The sequence below is a fragment of the Amblyomma maculatum genome, chromosome 2 (assembly GCF_055883805.1).
Source record: "Amblyomma maculatum isolate TAMU_Amacu chromosome 2, ASM5588380v1, whole genome shotgun sequence".
Taxonomy (NCBI): Eukaryota; Metazoa; Arthropoda; class Arachnida; order Ixodida; family Ixodidae; genus Amblyomma; species Amblyomma maculatum.
Window position 1 is genome coordinate 156,668,918 of NC_139345.1, and position 17,299 is coordinate 156,686,216.

At 46.3% G+C, this 17,299-nt stretch overlaps 1 pseudogene; it reads left to right on the forward strand.

The window, feature by feature from the left end:
* The first annotated feature begins 4,135 nt into the window (after positions 1–4,135).
* The window catches only part of LOC146200248 (uncharacterized), a 28,925-nt pseudogene continuing 15,761 nt past the window's right edge, over positions 4,136–17,299 (forward strand).

Sequence of the window (17,299 nt, forward strand, 5' to 3'; positions counted from 1 at the left end):
TTTGTGCGAATAAGGAGACGTTTTGAAGTGGGGTTTTCAGCTTGTTTGGTAAAAAAGCTCTGGTCTGGACGTCATCATTGAACTGCACTGTTTCCACTATATAGCGGGTGGATATGCAAAGTTCTAGCCAAGTTCTCATGGTGGTGTAGTCTGTCCAACCATGATATCAATGCCACCAACACCATTTATCTCGATAGTTTTCCCAGTGTTCAAGTCGAAGTTTTGAGGTCCTTACAGCCCTTTCAACCAGTCGTGACATTTTATCGTCAACCACATCGCCTTCTTGCGGTTTTCTGAAACGAAACATAGTCCCAGTATGGTGGCGTAGTATGAAAATTTGACTAAAACAAAAATTGAAGTATACTCTAATTCTACACGTCGTTTGTAAACACTGTGAGCGGTCTGCAAACGTTAACGGTTAGAACCAAGAAAGCAGTCTTTCACGCGTTTTTAGCAAGTTAAAGTGGCGTAACATGCACACGAGCAGCAAAAATTAGGAAACAACAGTTTGCTGTTACATGCATTGGTACAACGTCATTATTATATATAATTGATAATTTTCAAAATTTCCAAATATTTCCGGGAAAAATTCGCATTTTTTCTCTAAAATAACATCCCTACCTCTAATATTCTTTTGCTATGATCTGGCTGCATTTCAAAAGGAACGCTCTTTCACGGCCACCATAAATAATCTTGCTACTTTTTGACAAGCATTGTGGTTGCTCGATTGTGTCAGCCTCTTTCTGGTAATATGAAATAACATCCGCCGCCTCGCCGCACGCATACTGCAGCCGATAAGCACTGCGTGAGTCACATAGAACGTGTTGATTTCTCAAAGCATGCAATTAAGCAACGCGCCAGATGACCCCAGGCTCATCTTTGGTTCTGCACCCTAGTTTATACGTCGCTGCACCTAGTTCGTCAAGAAAGAAAGCCCTTCGCTGCCGCACATGTACTCTCATGCCTCTGTACGCCATAATCATTCTCCGAGACCATACCAGCCAAGAGGATGTTTAGCTACGGAAGATCTCTGTAGGTATTACCACCACTCTTCGCGTGACTTGGATGTGGTCTCAGTTTCACATTTGTTTTCATTGAGTGCCCTATAGGTAAGTGCGAATATATTAAAGCCGTTATGAGTTGCTTTCTATCACAAAGACCAGCACAGAAGCCTACCAGAATCCAGCATCTCATCGAAGATCGTCCGGTTCTGCGTCTACTATCGCAAATTGAATAGTGTGACAAACAAAGATTTCTACCGTTGCCGCACATAGATGACTCACTGGACGGATTGAGATGCGCTAAATGTTTTTCATCTATGGATTTGAAAACGGCTTTTGGCAAATCGAATGGACAAAAGATACCTAGAAAAAACCACTTTTGTCACTGCGAATGGCCTTTATGAACTTTCCTTTTGCTTTAACCTTTGTGTGTCATGTATTTTCTTGCATATTTCCGTGTCATCATATTGTGATCATGTTTTTCCTAATTGCTTCTTGTATATTTAGCACTTTTACATGCCGCCACGTTACTGTTCCGATTTGTTCATTGTTACGTTACCCCCCCCCCCCCCTATGTAATGCCCACTTGGGCCTTTAGGGTAAATAAATGAAAAAATGAAAAAAAAAGAAAAAAAGTACTCCAATTTCGCTTGTGCTATGCCCCAGCTACATTCTAAGAGATGATGGTCACCATCCTCACTGGTCTCAAGCGACAGAACCGTCTTGTGTACTTGGACGACGTCGTGGGTTCTTCAGAAACGTTTCAGCGACACCACCGATGTCTTCGAGCTGTCCTGGTTCTGCCTGACCGTACACTGAAGCCCCAGAAATTCTCCTTCGGGCATACAGAACTCGTGTTTTGGTCATGTTTTGAGCGCTGATGTGCTGAAATAATTTCTGTGGGACTGACCAGCACAGAAGCCTGCAAGAATCGAGCACCTGAAGGCAGCGGTTCTTGTACAGATCAATCCTTCTTTACCCCGCCAGAGCAGTGGTTAGGGCGCTCGACTACTACACCCAAAGATGCGGGATCGAATCCCGTCTTCGGAGGCTGCTTTTCAGTGGTGGAGGCGAGAAGGTAGGCAACCGTGTGCTCTGCGATGTGAGTGCGCTTTAAAGAACCCTAAAGGGTCGAAATTTTGGGAACCCTCCACTACGGCGTCCCTCAAAGCCTGAGTCGCTTTGGGACATTATAACAAACCTATTCTTCTTCATATAGTCTCTCGACGCAGGGACCACATCATCGCTCACTATGGGGCTTTATGAAATCAACGTTTTGTAATTTCCTGTTCATAATATCATTCTTCATCATCGATCTCATTCATGCCTGAAGCAATACTGCTCTAACAAGAGACACGGTTGTTGTTGCGGCTCGTGGCACTTACCCAAAAACCCCAGGTGGTCGAAATTTCCGGAGTCCTCCACTTCGGTTTCTCTCATAGCCTGAGTTGCTTTGGGACGTTAAACCCCTCAAACCAACCAACGTACCCAAGTGGGGGCTGGACAGGCTCAGTCAGGAGGATACTCAGATAACTAGATTCAAACAAACGAGTGCGGTTAGTGTTATGCATCATTAAATTAATATACAGCGAAGTCGAAACCTTACCCTTTTCGTCTTCTGTACAGTGTTGGGCGATGGGTTGTAGGTCCCTTAATGGCCAGTGCATGCCACATTCACCAGTGCCAATTTCGCCAGAGTATGGCACTCCGCGGCGCGTACTTATTATATCGGGAACTGCGCTGTCAAAAGGAAACACCGCAGGCAAGCGCGCAGAGTTGACAGATTGCACTTTCGCAGTTGGTGGCGATTAACAAGGCGTGCTGCAGCCTAGGCCTGGGAGGTAGGGTACGGATAGTGCTAAAGGGACTAAGGTGTTCAGGCTAAAACTCATGTACTAAATATCGGACAAACGCCTTGCCGTCTTGGTCGAATCTGTCCGGAACCGGTTCAAAGAGGCGGTTTCCAGCACAAAGTTAAGGCACGTGAAATTAACACTACATAGAAACGTGCCCTCAAAAAATTGTCCTTCCATGCAATGTTTTTCCCTGATAGAGTGCCTTCGAATGTTGCAAAACATATGGTACCGTGGTTGTTCTGCTGCTATCAACATCAATCCCGCATTACGCTTAGTAATGGGCGCGTGGTTTTACAAAGAAGAAAGAAGCCCTCGCAATGGCTGCTCATCAGGGACGACCACCCTTGCGACCTTTGCACAGGAACAGTGATAGCACTAAAGCTGCAAAATCACCACCAACGACGGAGAGGCAGCTGCCCTATGGAAGTGGTATGTTCCAGCACTTGATTCTCTTCAGTACGACCATCACACTCGGTACCTACGGCCTGCACTGCGATAGCTTCAGTCTGACCGCCGGAGTCATGGACCACTGGTGCGGACGGCCCGACGCCTTCGCGAACCTCAGCCTCCTAGAGTGGAAAAATATGGCTATCCCCCTAGACGAACGAGGACAATTGAGCCATTGCTTGATACGCGACCCACCAGACGCTGGAGATGCGGCTAGGATGGTCCCGTGCTCTTCATGGGAGTTTGACGTGGAACATTTTGGCAAGAACATCGTGAGCGAATGGGACCTCGTGTGCGACAGGCGCTGGCTCATCGAAGTAGCTAGGCTCGTTTGCACCGCCGCTACTCTGGCTTCACTGTCTGTAGTTGGAACGCTCGCTGGCAGACCGCGTTGGCCGTAAGATGACCGTTTTCATCACCATACCTGTGGTACTCATAGCAGGCACTGGGAGCAGTGTACCAAATGATTTCCATTTCTTTGTCCCCGCTCGCGCCGTCGTCTCGGCTTCGACGATCGCCCTAATACCACCTGTGTTAGCTCTCTTTTACGAAGTCACACCTGCTGCAAGAATTCCTGCGTACGTTACGGTGGCCACGCTGCTCTTGGTATTGATGACTCCTACCACGCTGTTCTTCGCAGAGCTCTATCGAGCCGGTTCGGCGGCACAACAGCTTATTCTGATAATTCGAACCTGCCTACTTCTCCGCATGTACTACTGCGTCGACGAGTCACCGGTATGGCTTTCAGCGACAGGGCACGTGAATGAAGCCGAGCGCACTGCTTTGCGCGCAGCAAGCCTCAACAAGGTGCCGCTTCAACATTGCCGCGACATGATGCAGAAGTACCTGCAGGCCCAGACCGAAAACCGGGACTCACCCGGAAGTGACAGGCTCTTCGACTCGCATCTCGGGGCACGCACAGTTCTTCTTGTTTATATGTCCACAACATTATGCTTTGCCTATGACACATTTGTTATTAACAGTTCAGGAGGGCCCGTGAGTGATACCGTCATGGCCATTGGCTACGTAGTAACATTTGTCGGTCTCTTGCTAGTTATACCGTGTCTTGTTCGTTTCGACTTCAGAAGGACCGTCGTCGCCTCAGGATTCCTGTTTGGAACACTGTTGGCAGTTGTCTTCATCGCGCTTAAAGAAAACGAAACATTTAAGTGGAATAGTCTCGTAGTCCTGATGCGCGCGGCGGCAACCATCTGCTTGTCGTCCTTTCTCTCACAAGCGGCCGGCGCGTACCCCGTCACAGCACGCAGCAATGGTGTGGCTTGAACTCTCGCATTCAGCCGCGTCGGTAATACTCTGGGCCAGACGAGCACGGCACTACTCAGAGGCCGACACACTGATGTGAGACTGGCCATCGCGGCTATGGGGATGGCGCTGTTCGCCGTCTGCACCCAGGTTTTGCCGTACCAGGAAACTTGGGTGCTGCAAGGGCTACGCAGTTCTGGCATCCGATCTTACGCCATTCCTGCACCAGACACCGCGTGCCTCATGCAGTACATATTGCTACAGCTACCAAAAGAGCCCGTCAAGCATCGAATTACAAATGAACCGGACAAGCTATCCCCGCCTCCCGCAACGCACTTGAAGTACTCAATACGGAAGTCGCTGACGGTTTCCTTGGGATAATCTGCATACTGTTCTTGTTCGTCTATGAGCGTGTCGTTTTATTCTTATTCAACTGTAGATGCTTCTATTTATTCCTTCAATGTGAGCCACTCATTCTGTCTCACTTTTTACTACTGGCCGATTTTGTCGATGTTTTCTATTCATCCCTGGTGAAACATACCGTATCGCACTAAACGGGTTTGAACTAGTGTTGTATTATTCCGTGTAAATTTCACGCCGGTGTGACCAGCCCTGTAAGAAGCTTAAACAGGTTTGTGCCGGACAGGTCATGTCCGGTATTAATCTCAATCAGGACGGTCCGGTCTGGTATGGAGCTAATACAGAATGGACCATTTACAGTATCCATCTCAAAGTAAAAGATCTCAGTCTGATATGGATAAGAAACAGGGCGGACCAGTCCTAAATTGAGTTCATATACAGGACTGGTCACGTCCGGTTTAACTGAAGCCGGACAAACTCGTCATGAATGTAACTTGTACAGGAGAGATTATTTCCGCTTCTCAACACAATTCGGGCGGATTGTGAAGCTCAAGCAGAATGACCACATCAGAACATGCCTGCGCGCTAAATACGTATGCAACCATATATATATTACGTTACAACGTTTTTGTATATGTGGATTACGCGTTGTTTCGCAAATACCTAGAAGATATGAAGCCGTGGATGTGTGCCCTATCAAGTACATACGCGCATCGCATTGCTTTTGCACTTGCAACAGTCGCTGCAGCTTCTACGATCTTGCGGTGCATCTCGATATCTGCGACCGAAGATGAAAAAATGTAAGCAAGAACGTAGCGTTTCGTTAGCGAGGATAACAATACGCTCGAGAATAAATGAAACACATCGCTCACCATCGTAATATGGAGAGATTAACCGGACATCGGGCGTCGCTTCCTCGAGTGTTTGCGTATGCAAAACGCTTGGCCGGAAGTGAATGCATTGACGTCGCTGTTCCGCTGGCAGTAGGTGAAGCTAAAAGAAGCAGTATTACAACTTTTGGTGCACCGTGTATTTCTGTATGTAGGAAAAAATTACATGCGTTCAAAGACGATGACAAAACACATTAGCACTAGTAAATTTCGACAATCTGAGGTTTGCCTGCAAAAAAGCGATGCATTGTAAAGTTTTGGGAGACGAATAACCCTTCATGATAGCCAGGAAAAAGATTCAGCGTGCTTAAAGGGCGATCGGTGAATTACAACCACAAATTCTACACCGCACAAAAATACACAAAGTCCTAAAGAGCAATGTCGACTGTATAAACAGAAATACAACCACCGCGACCATACCCTGCCGTGAAGTAGTGGCTAGAGTGTGTGCATGTTTATCGTGATGACCCAGGTTCGATTTACAGGTTGTGAATATAAAGATTCTTACTTGAAAGCTTTTTTTGTTTCGTTTTTCAAATGTAGTAGTGTTATTTTATAGCTCTGTATGCTTTTTCCAGGCTGGCGTCCAGTTTTTGTTTTCCCAAACGAGGGCCGCGGACCATACAGGAATTTCCGGAATCAGAGCTCCGCGTGGTTCCATGGCGGTTAAGGCGGTATTAATGAACCAAAAACATGACGAAGCCATAATTTCTGGAACTGATTCCAGGCTGAGTATTTTCGCTACTGAACAGAAGCCGGGCTGATCTGTGAAGCTCAGCTAGAATGACCATGCCAGACACGTCAGCGCCCTAAATGTGCATAAAACCAAACTTATCATACAACTAATCTGTATATAAAAAGCACGCGTCCTCCCACAAATACCTCGAAAATATGAAGACGCCGAAGTGTGCGCTACAAGTATATAGTCTCATCGCGTCGCTTTTGGGCGTACAACAGCCCGTACGATCTTGCGGCACGTCTTCACATCAGCGACTGAAGATCTGCCGTCTTCGCGAAAGTGGAAGCACGAACGTATCTTTTCGCTAGCGAGGACAAAACTATGCTCGAGAAAAAATAAAGAAACATCGCTGGCCATCGGAAGGTGCACAGATAGTCGTACACCAGGCGACGTTTTCTTGAATGTTAACATGTTGAAATCACTCAGTCGGAACTGTATTCATTGACGTTGCTGCTTCGCTGGTAGCACGCGAAGCTATAACACGCAGTATTACAAGTATTAGTCCACCAGATATTTCTGCATGTAGGAAAACTTACAAGCGTTCATAGACGATGCCAAAACACATCAGCACTAATAAATTATGATATCTTGAGGTTTGACTGTAATAAAGAAACGCGTTATAAAGATACGGGACATTTGTGAACCCTCATGATAGCCTGCAAAATTATTCAGCGTGTTAAAAGGGCGATTGCAGAATTACGGCCACAGATTTTACAGCCACGGAAAAATACATAAAGTACGAAAGAGCAAAATTAGCTACATATACTGCATCAAAATCACTTCAAACATAAAACGCCGTGTAGTAGTGGTTAAAGCGTCCGATGATTACATGATTATTATTTTTTAAATGTATTTATACTATTTTATATTGTTGCATGCTTTTTCCAGCCTGGCGACGCTTTTTTTTTTTTCCGGAAACAAGGGCCATCAACCATACATGATATTCCGGTATCAGAGCTCCGCGCGGTTTCTTTCCGGACTATCCTGGGCAGTACTGGAATTTCCTTAAATAACCAAAAATTTTGTATCCCAGATCCTGTGGAATAAACCTGTTATCAGTTTCCTGTATGAATTTTATGCAGGATTTTTCAGTAGGGATTCGTTATATAAAATAGTTTCTTTTGCTGCGATGTGTTATGTAGTTAATGACGCGTGAGCATATTGAAAGTATTCCTGCTATGTTGACCGAAAGCCTTACGAAATTGAGAGTGAATTGTTTGGGGCAGAATCCGTGACTGGCGTGATTCACGAGCACGTCGTTGGTGTTAATGGTACATTGAGATGAGATCCGGACATTTAGGACAATAAAATATATCATAGTCATTCTATTGTTAATCCCATATTGGAAACGTGTTTCCCCTTTAGGAGACAATGGACTCCTTCGAGAGCATGTACCGACTGCTCTACTAAAACTGACTTTGCAATCGGACAATAAATCTGAGCTGAGGAATGTGCCGCGTGCAGTTTTTCCAGCCTTCATCTGGAAAGCGCCTCGAAATAAAATTCTTCACCTAGGCCTAGTGTTTAAACCGCGACAAGAGCCTATGTTCATAACTTTGCACTTAGCCTCGTCCGAATAACGTATTTTGTTGCGAACCGCTTTTGCGCATTGATGCTGGCATCGTTAACCACGGCGCACTCCGCTCACAATCAGTGACAAACCGCGTCATCGCCCATTCCTTTTAAAACGCATCATCAACAGATATCTGGTCCATGTTCATGTGTACGGAGCGCCTTGTCAGCGCTGATTTATCATAAACTGCCCTCTGCAAGGTAAGAATGAGATTGTGGCACGCAAAGTATTTGCCGTTTGTAACTCATTTCCTTGTCGCTCAAGGTTTGTTTATTTAATTTCGCTTTGTTTTTAGTCGGTGTGACACAACTGTGGTCCTGACGAGGTTTAACTTTTGAAAGCAGCGGTAAATTTGCTAAATTCATAAAATAAATTTCCGAGGTCACTGCAGAATCTGCACTGGAGAAATGCGTAAGCCACAGGTTTGCTGTGCTGTCCGTGACATGTGTCAGTAATCGTCGATTCCGCGAGTGACATATATCAGGCGTTACCTTAAATCTACTTAATTTGCTCTAATTAATTACCTAAATAACCCACGTCAACCATTTTGTCATTTGCACACCATTTATTGACAATCTTCCGATGGTAACATCCTTTTTTCCGATATACTGACTAGTTCCTCTTTTATAGCTCCCACCAGATCACGTACATGAGAAAAGCGCTTACATAGCTGTACAATGCTTACGCATTAATAATCGAAGCGGAGTGGATTCCAACCCACAAATGTCTCTTGAGAAGCGGGTATTGACTCCCGTAGCTATCACTACAGCCGATAAGCCCGATTTAAGAATGGCATGGGTCCACCGACAGAAATAGATATCAAATTCTGAAAGAATAATAATATGCACTCATGCCCGGTATTACAACCACCGTTAGCATGGACAACTCAGATCATAGATGGTTATTATACGGACCAGAGTTATTAATTTATTTACGCCACATTGTTGACACGAAAGCTTCACTGGGCTAGCTGCGGCCGGTTTCGCGTGCGCCGAAGTTTGACATTCAGCCGGTCTTCAGTAGGTGCCTATAGCGGCGCGCGGCCTGCTCGGCGGTTCACGGATCTTGCGGTGCTTCATTTTTCTGCTGCTGTTTTTCACACAATTGCTTCTTCTCTACACACCTGGCAAAGATCATACGTACTGTACGTATTGCCGGTCCCTTCGGAGCACCGCGCGTGACATTGTCACTTAGCTATACATGCGCGATGCTCTGCAGCTGCTGCGCCCCAGTGGAAGATGTAATTTATTTATTTATTTATTTATTTATTTATTTATTTATTTATTTATTTATTTATTTATTTATTTATTTATTTATTTATTTATTTATTTATTTATTGCAGCCCTTGCAGGGGCTATTGCAGGGGTGGGGTTAAAAAAAAATACATACCAAAATGGCAAGATACAGAACGAACATAATTAACATGCTTTTACACGTAGTGGATATAATATCGTACAGACACTGAAAAAAAAAAAACGACAAAGACAATGTACTAATTCGTAATAAGCACAAAAAAAAAACAATCATGTTGCAGCGATGGCTGTTAAAAATGAGCACAGGGGAAGAGACCGGGTTGTGGTAGGAATTGCGTTCCAATTTTCAATTGTCCCGGGTGAAAGCTGTTTTTGAAACATTAGCACGGGCGAAGTATGGCTTTGAATTAAGGCTATGATGACTCCTGGTTGATTGGGGAATATGGGGGGTAAGCTGCTCATTAGGGGTACATTGTAAACTCAATTAAATGTAATAACGTCAATGAATCCATGTGACCGCGCATGGACAGGGGGTTAGGTTCAAAGTGGACGCGACACAAGGAGGTGAGAAATGCGATCGTGCCAATGGTACATGAACCTGATTGGTTTTCTTTGAATGCTTTCAATAATGTGAATTTCACAATGTTTATGAGGATTACAGACTGGAGATGCGCATTCAAGTGCCGGCCGAACTAAATATGCGTACATTAGTATCTTAGGAGCAGTAGGCAATGTTGTTCTCAAGTACCAAAGGCTGCTGTGGAGCACCGCTCGCTTGTGAAGGCGTATACATACGCTAAGAATTGCGGCGAGTCTGTAGTGATATGCCATGAATGAGGCAACCAGGCTCTGTGCTAGTGCTCGCTTCGCTCTTCTACAAGACTAATCTATTCATCCTGCCGATATCGCTCACCATGATGAAGCTGCACTTTGAGAAAATGAATTTGAGAGAGCTAGACGAGCGATTGAAACTTTCGAAAAGCGAGAAGAGAAGAGACTTACAAAGCGACGCAGGAAGGCGGCAAAAAAGGGTGCATAGGAACAATAGAGAAACGATTCGGTCTCATCCCCAACTACTACTGTTTTCGCTTTGTAGACCTTGACTTAGATGAATCAAGACACTGGAAATCTGGCAGTCAAGACAATGAACAAGTACAGTCCGTACAAAGCCAATTCGAGTGCGTGTATTTTTGTCGAGTTATTATGAATAGTGATATGCTGCAAAATCGGCTGCAAAGCTTGTGCTGCAATATATAACTGTTTTTGGTAGGTGTACAACACAGTGACCAAAGATAAACATACGCACACGTGATACGCAATACGCACACTGTCAGTCCCGATAATAATATTATACTAACACCAAGAAAGCACAAAAACAAGAATTTGTACACTATCTACGGAGGACAATGTGACAATGACTACCTAAAAGCAGGGTCCATGTGTTGTGCAACCTGGAGGACACCTCATATTAGTTTTCACTTGTTTCGCCTTGAACATTTATTACATGGTATAATAAAGATGTTCATATTAGTGACGATAATAAAAACGGCATTGGTTTATCCCACCTGAAACTTGGTTAAAACGGAGATAACTCCCGCCGGTACGCATTACTGATTTAGACCCCCGGATAGTGAGCCTGAGTGCTCGCGTTCGGACTCACTACACTCTGACGTTGTTCTAAATGCGAAAGCATTGGATGAGGATTAGCTAAATAACCACAAAAATAAATAAATCCTGCTTTGACCTTGTGAGACCTTGAAGTTATTTTGCCGACACCCGGCGTTCTTCGTTTCTTTCTAAAATATCCTTATACCTACTCAGACACTTAAAGTAAACAAGAGGATGTGGAACGTAGTGAAGAAAATATTCAAGCGATAGCTTCACTACGCGAAGTAAAGCCAAGGCCAACGTGTGTTTCAGATCGCCTTCAAACATCTTCGAGGTGAAGTTGGAACTTAAGCTGCAGTCACTTTATGTATCTAAGTTCCGGACAAAGGTGAAGGTGAAGGTGAAAGTCAAACATCGAATTCAAGGTCATGGTCAAAGGTCAATGAAGAACTGACGTGGTGATGTTGTTGTCGTTGTTGAAAACTTTTATTGTCCAACAGAGAAGGACCACACCGCCTGGGCCGCTCTGTCTCAGCCCCCTTTAAGGGGGAGGGGACTTAGGGGCCCAGCCGCACGGGATGGTCGCATTAGATGCTGGCCGGTTTGGTTTTGCCGGCGGCCTCTGCTGCCAGTTGCATGGCGGTGAGTTGGAGCTCAGGGTCCGAGATTCGCAATAAGGTTTCCCAGGCTTCCCTACTGCTAACGTTTTGCGCCCTGCCTGGGGAGTAAGCGCACTCTCAAATTATATGGTCGAGGGTTCCTCTCGCCCCACACTTTTAACATTTATCGTCCTCGCAGTCCGATCGGATATGTTTATTTAGTACTGGGTTTGGGTATACTCCAGTCTGCAGGCGTCTCCACGCCATTGCCTGACCTCTATTTAACGCCGTGTTTGGTGGGGGGAAACGCCTCCGGCATTGCCTGTAGTGTTCTGTAATGTCTTGATACGAGATTAATCGCCCTTCTCTATTATGTTCTGCCTGAGCCGAGCCATCCTGTACAGCTCGGAGGTAGAGATCTCGAGCTGCACTGTGGGCCGCCTCGTTACCGCTGACAGATTCGTGCGCCGGGGTCCAGATGATGTTGATCGTCCTATCAATCACTCCTTGTGTTAAAATTTTGGTGGTGAGGGGGTTTACCCTCCCCCTACTGAAATTTTGGATTGCAGTTTTACTGTCGCTAATAATATATCTAGCTTTGGTGCCAACGCAAGCGATCGCTATCGCAGCTTCCTCCGCTATATCGGTTTCTTTCCCTAGTATGGTAGCCGCCGTGATGAGGGTGCCTCCCCCATCTACCGCCGCTATGGTCATGTATCGACTGTGTCTGTTTCCTGCCGCATCTACGTAGGCAACTTCATTTGGGGGTTTGCTCCGATATATTGTTTCTATCGCTTCCGCCCTTTTCTGTCGCCTTTCCCTATTAAACTCAGGGTGCATGTTTTTGGGTAGGGGAGGGATTCTTAGGTGCGCCCTGATTTTCCTGTCAATGTCAACCCTTTCCTTTTGCCCCTTGTCTGTGGCTTTTCCAAGGTTACTTAGCGTAGCTCTTCCCACTCGCGTCGTGCTGAGTCTTTCAAGTTGCGAGGTTGTAACCGCTTCCGTGATTTCTGAAATCGTATTGTGCAGTCCTAGGACCAGTAGCTGCTCCGTCGATGTACATGTTGGGAGGCCTAGGGCCTTTTTAACGCATTTTCTGATGAGCGCGTCTATCTTTCTCCTCTCATCTGCCTTTAGGTTCAGATATGGCGTGGCGTAGCCAACTCTGCTAATGATGAAGGCTTGTACCAATCTCAGGAGGTTTTTTTCCTCGAGGCCGCCTCCGTTACGTGAGACCCTCCTGATGAGGTTTAATGTCTGGGTCGCGTGGTTTTCTAACTTTTTAATGGTGATCGTGTTCCTTCCGTTTGTTTGTAAGTGGAGTCCCAATATTCGTATTGTCTCTACTTTTGGTATCTCCCTTCCTTCCACGTACACCTGTGGGTCAGAGGGAGGTTTGTTCCTGAGTGCCTTGTCATTTTACACGAAGATTTCTGATTTTTCAGGCGAACATTTAAGTCCTCTGTCCGCCGCGTACTTAGAGATGACATCTGCTGCCGCCTGCAGCGTTTCATTGGTATCTGCGTCGCTCCCTCTGTTGATCCAGAGATTGATGTCGTCCGCGTATAGGCTGTAATTTAAGTTGTAATTCCCAATTTTCCGCAATTCCTTCGGGAGCCCTCTCATGGCCATGTTGAAAAGTGTGGGTGACAGTACCGATCCCTAAGGTGTCCCCCTGTTACCTAGTCTGATCACCCCAGATTGTATTTCCTGGGAAGTTATAACCGCCGTGCGGTCCGTTAAGAAATTTCTGACATAGCGATAAGTTTTTAGCCCTATTCCTGCCTGCTGGAGCCCTTCCAAGATGGCTTTGTGCTTGACGTTGTCGAAGGTCCTTTTTAGGTCCAGTCCCATAATGACTTTCGCATCTTTGGTTCTGGAATTAATTATGTCTTGCTGCAGCGGCAGCATGACGTCCTGTGTGCTCAGATGGGGCCTGAAACCATACATCTCGTCTGGCCATTTCTCTTTTTCCTCCATATAATTTGAAATTCTAGTCTGAATTATGTGTTTTATTAATTTTCCTACACATGACGTGAGCGATATAGGCCGGACATTTTCCAGTTTCGGTTGCTTCCCGGGTTTTGGGATCAGGATCACGGTAGCCTCTTTCCACAGCGGTGGGATCTCCCCTTGTTCCCAGTATTTCTGCATGTAGCTGGTACGGGCCTCTATCGAGTTGTCATCTAAATTCCTGAGCATCTTATTCGTGACTCCATCTGGACCTGGAGCTGACTTGGTTTTGAGTTTCGCTATCTCCGCCCTTACTTCAGCTCTCGTGTTGGGCGCATCTAACTTCTCATTTGGAATTCCCTGGTAGTTGGGTAGCTCTCTAATTTCGGTGTCCCCTATGTATGTCTCGACGAGTTTCTTCATGAATATGTCATCGTCCTGCTCTTCGCATGCGTGTCTAACCTTAGCCATTTTGACTCGTGCTTGTGTTTTGGACGTTTCAGGGTCTATTAAATGTCTTAGGATATTCCACGTCTGCGGGAGGTTCATTTCCTTTCCATGTCGCCACATTTGTTAGTCCAAATTTGTTCACATAGTTTAAAGGCGTAATCTTCTATTTCTTTGTTATGACGCGCCAGTCTTCTTCTGAGATTTTTGTTGTTTCTGCCTTGCCTTTTAAGTCGACGTTCCATGCCCTGTTTGGCCTCCCACATGTGTAGGAGTCGGGCATCCGCTATTTCCGGAGCTTTTTCCCCTTCTAGCGTCTTAGTTGTTTTCCTGGTGTCTTTCTTTACTGCTTCGCACCAGTCCTCTATATTTCCTATCTATGTTAGGTCTCTGTTCCCCCTAATCTCTCTAAATCGGTCCCAGTCTGTGATTTTCGTCCGGAAGCACTTTTTTCTTTTGACTTTACTCCTGATTTCAACCGTGGTTTCCACTATTGAGTGGTCGCTCCCCAGGTTGAGTTCCGTATTTAGCCATTGCGTTGTTTCTACGTTTTTAATCAGGGTCAGGTCCGGTGAGGTATCGGCGGTAACGCTGTTCCCCGCCCGCGTGGGGGGTTGTGTGTCAGTCAGCAATGTTATCCCCAGGTTATGCGTGTCCTCCCACAACTGTCTGCCCTTTGCGTCTTCCTTAGTGTACCCCCACTCCGGATGATGGGCGTTAAAGTCCCCCACTATAATTAGCGGCTGGTTCCCTGCTATCTTAAGTGCCTTGTTCATTATCGCCCTGAAGCGGACCTTCCGTTGTCTCGGTGGGCTGTAGATATTGAGTAGGAAAGTGTTTGATTCCTCCTCTTTTCCTGTTAGAATTTCTACAAAGACGTTTTATATGAGGTTGTCTTCTAATTCGTGTTGGATTGTTGCAATGTTTCTCTGCACCAGTGTTGTAACTCTCGATTTGTCCCCTTTCCCACTGTGGAAGGTGCGATACCCTTGCAATTTGGCCGGGCCGCCGGTCTCCTGCAACGCTATAGCAAGGGGGGCTGATTCGCGGAGCGACAGCGTGCTCTGCAATACCGGTGGCTTGCGTCGATACCAACGACAGTTCCACTGCCAAATTTGGATGTTATTGGGCGGTCTGTCCATTATTCAACTTTGTTTTGTTCTCCTCAAGTATAGTGGTGAGACACTTGATTGTTGACGTCAGTCACGAGTATATATAGAGGTGCTCCCTGCGCCTCTGGCGGAGCTATTGCTTCACCGCTTTACCGAAGCTAAACCACAGCCAACTTTTTCTTCTCGCTCAGAGGCTGAATGAGAAGATAAGATGGCCTCTCGTGAATATCTCAAGGTCATTCACAATTACGTCTAAGGACATGGTCATCATCATTCGCCGGCGGCAAGTGGACTGCCGCCCGGTCAGCGGAGCTCCCGTTCTAATACGCAGTCTGATGCGACCGTACAAAGGTAGCCAGCTGATGTAAAAACCAATAAAATCTCGCTAACAAAGATTTACAATTAAGGCAAGGAAATTATAGTATTTGAGTCACCTTAATTCTTCCTGCATTTTTGTTTGTACCCAACAAAACAATATTAAATTTATGTAAGAGAAAATACTCCTTAATTTGTTGGTAATGGTTAGATTTGGATACAGATTCATGAATAGTATTCTATAGTTGTTCGCATGACTGACCAGAAGTCTGTACATGTCTTTACAGGGGAATGTTTGAAAGGGACTGAATGTGTGCGATATGGTTACTGAAGCGTAACGTAAAGGGGGTTCACTATGACCTACATGCATGTTATATTGAAACGACGTCTGCAGTACCCCAGGTGAAGTTTTCGCGGATCCTTGCAGTTGTGCAGCGGTAAGACGCCCGGCTACTGTGCCGGAGTACCCGGATTCGATCCCGACTGCGGCGGCTGCATTTATGCGGAGGCGAAACGAAGAGGCGTCCGTGTGCTGTGCGATGTCAGCGCACGTTACAGATCCTCAGTTTGTCGAAATTACTCCCCATCCCTCCTCCTCTTTTTCCACTTTCACTCCCACCTTACTCCCTTCCCTTACTGCGCGGGTCAGGTGTCCACAGAATGAAGTGTGACAGATAGTGCGCCTATCTCTTCCTGTGAACTAGATATTATTATTATTATTATTATTAACTTGCAGATTGAACTAGTGCCCATAAGGCTCCGAGATGCGTTCATTTGCGGAAATACTTTAGGTGCAGCGATGGCGGTCAGTGCGAAGGGGGAAATCGGTCTTGACGATGTTAGGTTACGGTATTTTCTGTAAGAGGTTGGTTTGGTTTGGTTTGTGGTGTTTAACGTCCCAAAGCGACTCAGGCTATGAGAGACGCCGTAGTGGAGGACTCCGGAAATTTCGACCACCTGGGGTTCTTTAACGTGCACTGACATCACACAGCACACGGGAGCCTTGCTTTTCGCCTCCATCGAAAAGCGGCCGCCGAGGCCGGGATTCGATCCCGCGTCCTTGGGAACAGTAGTCGAGCGCCGTAACCACTGCGCCACCCCGGCGGGGTTTCTGTGAGAGGATCTAAGTGGTTCTGCCAATACATTCTTCAGGTGTTCGCATTACCATCGAACATTCCTATCTTTTTTAGGACTGCAGATATTTTCTGTGCGGAGACAGATGAGTAAGAGCGAGGTTGGTATTCAAGATAGGGAAGGGTGGCTGTTCTTGGCTCTACGGGGCTGGGACGGTAGGTAAACGCCGCTTGCGGTGGGGGCTAGCATGCCACCGAATTTTGTATTGTAGGCCGTCATTGCACCCGCGACCACATAGGTGGTGGACGACGGCTGTTGCGACGCGCACCTTTCTCTTCCTCTTCCTTTTCGTTTTAACACGGTAGCGTTAAGGAGCTCGTGTCGCAGAAAAGCCGGTGTCGTCGGCGTCCAGTGAGCGATAAATCCCGGCATGCACTTCATAAATAAAAGGCAAGTTCCAAGATGGGCTGGGTGGGAATCGAACCTGGGTCTCCGGAGTGTGAGACGGAGACGCTACCACTCAGCCACGCGTTCGATGCCTGAAAGCGGTACAAAAGCGCTTCTAGTGAATGCGGTGTTCCCTTAGAAACATGCCGTAGAACGTTATACTGCAGTGTATATTGGTAATTATGAGCATGTTACTTACAGAAGTCGCAGTTACACGAGTAGCGAAGTACGTTTCCGCTACATTTCTTCTGCGCTCTGCGCACATGCAGAGCCATCTTGCGGCAAACACAGAAGAACCCCTCCTCGCAATGTGCGGCGCTGCCCCGACACGTGGCGCGCCACTCGCCCCTGACGTTTCGCCG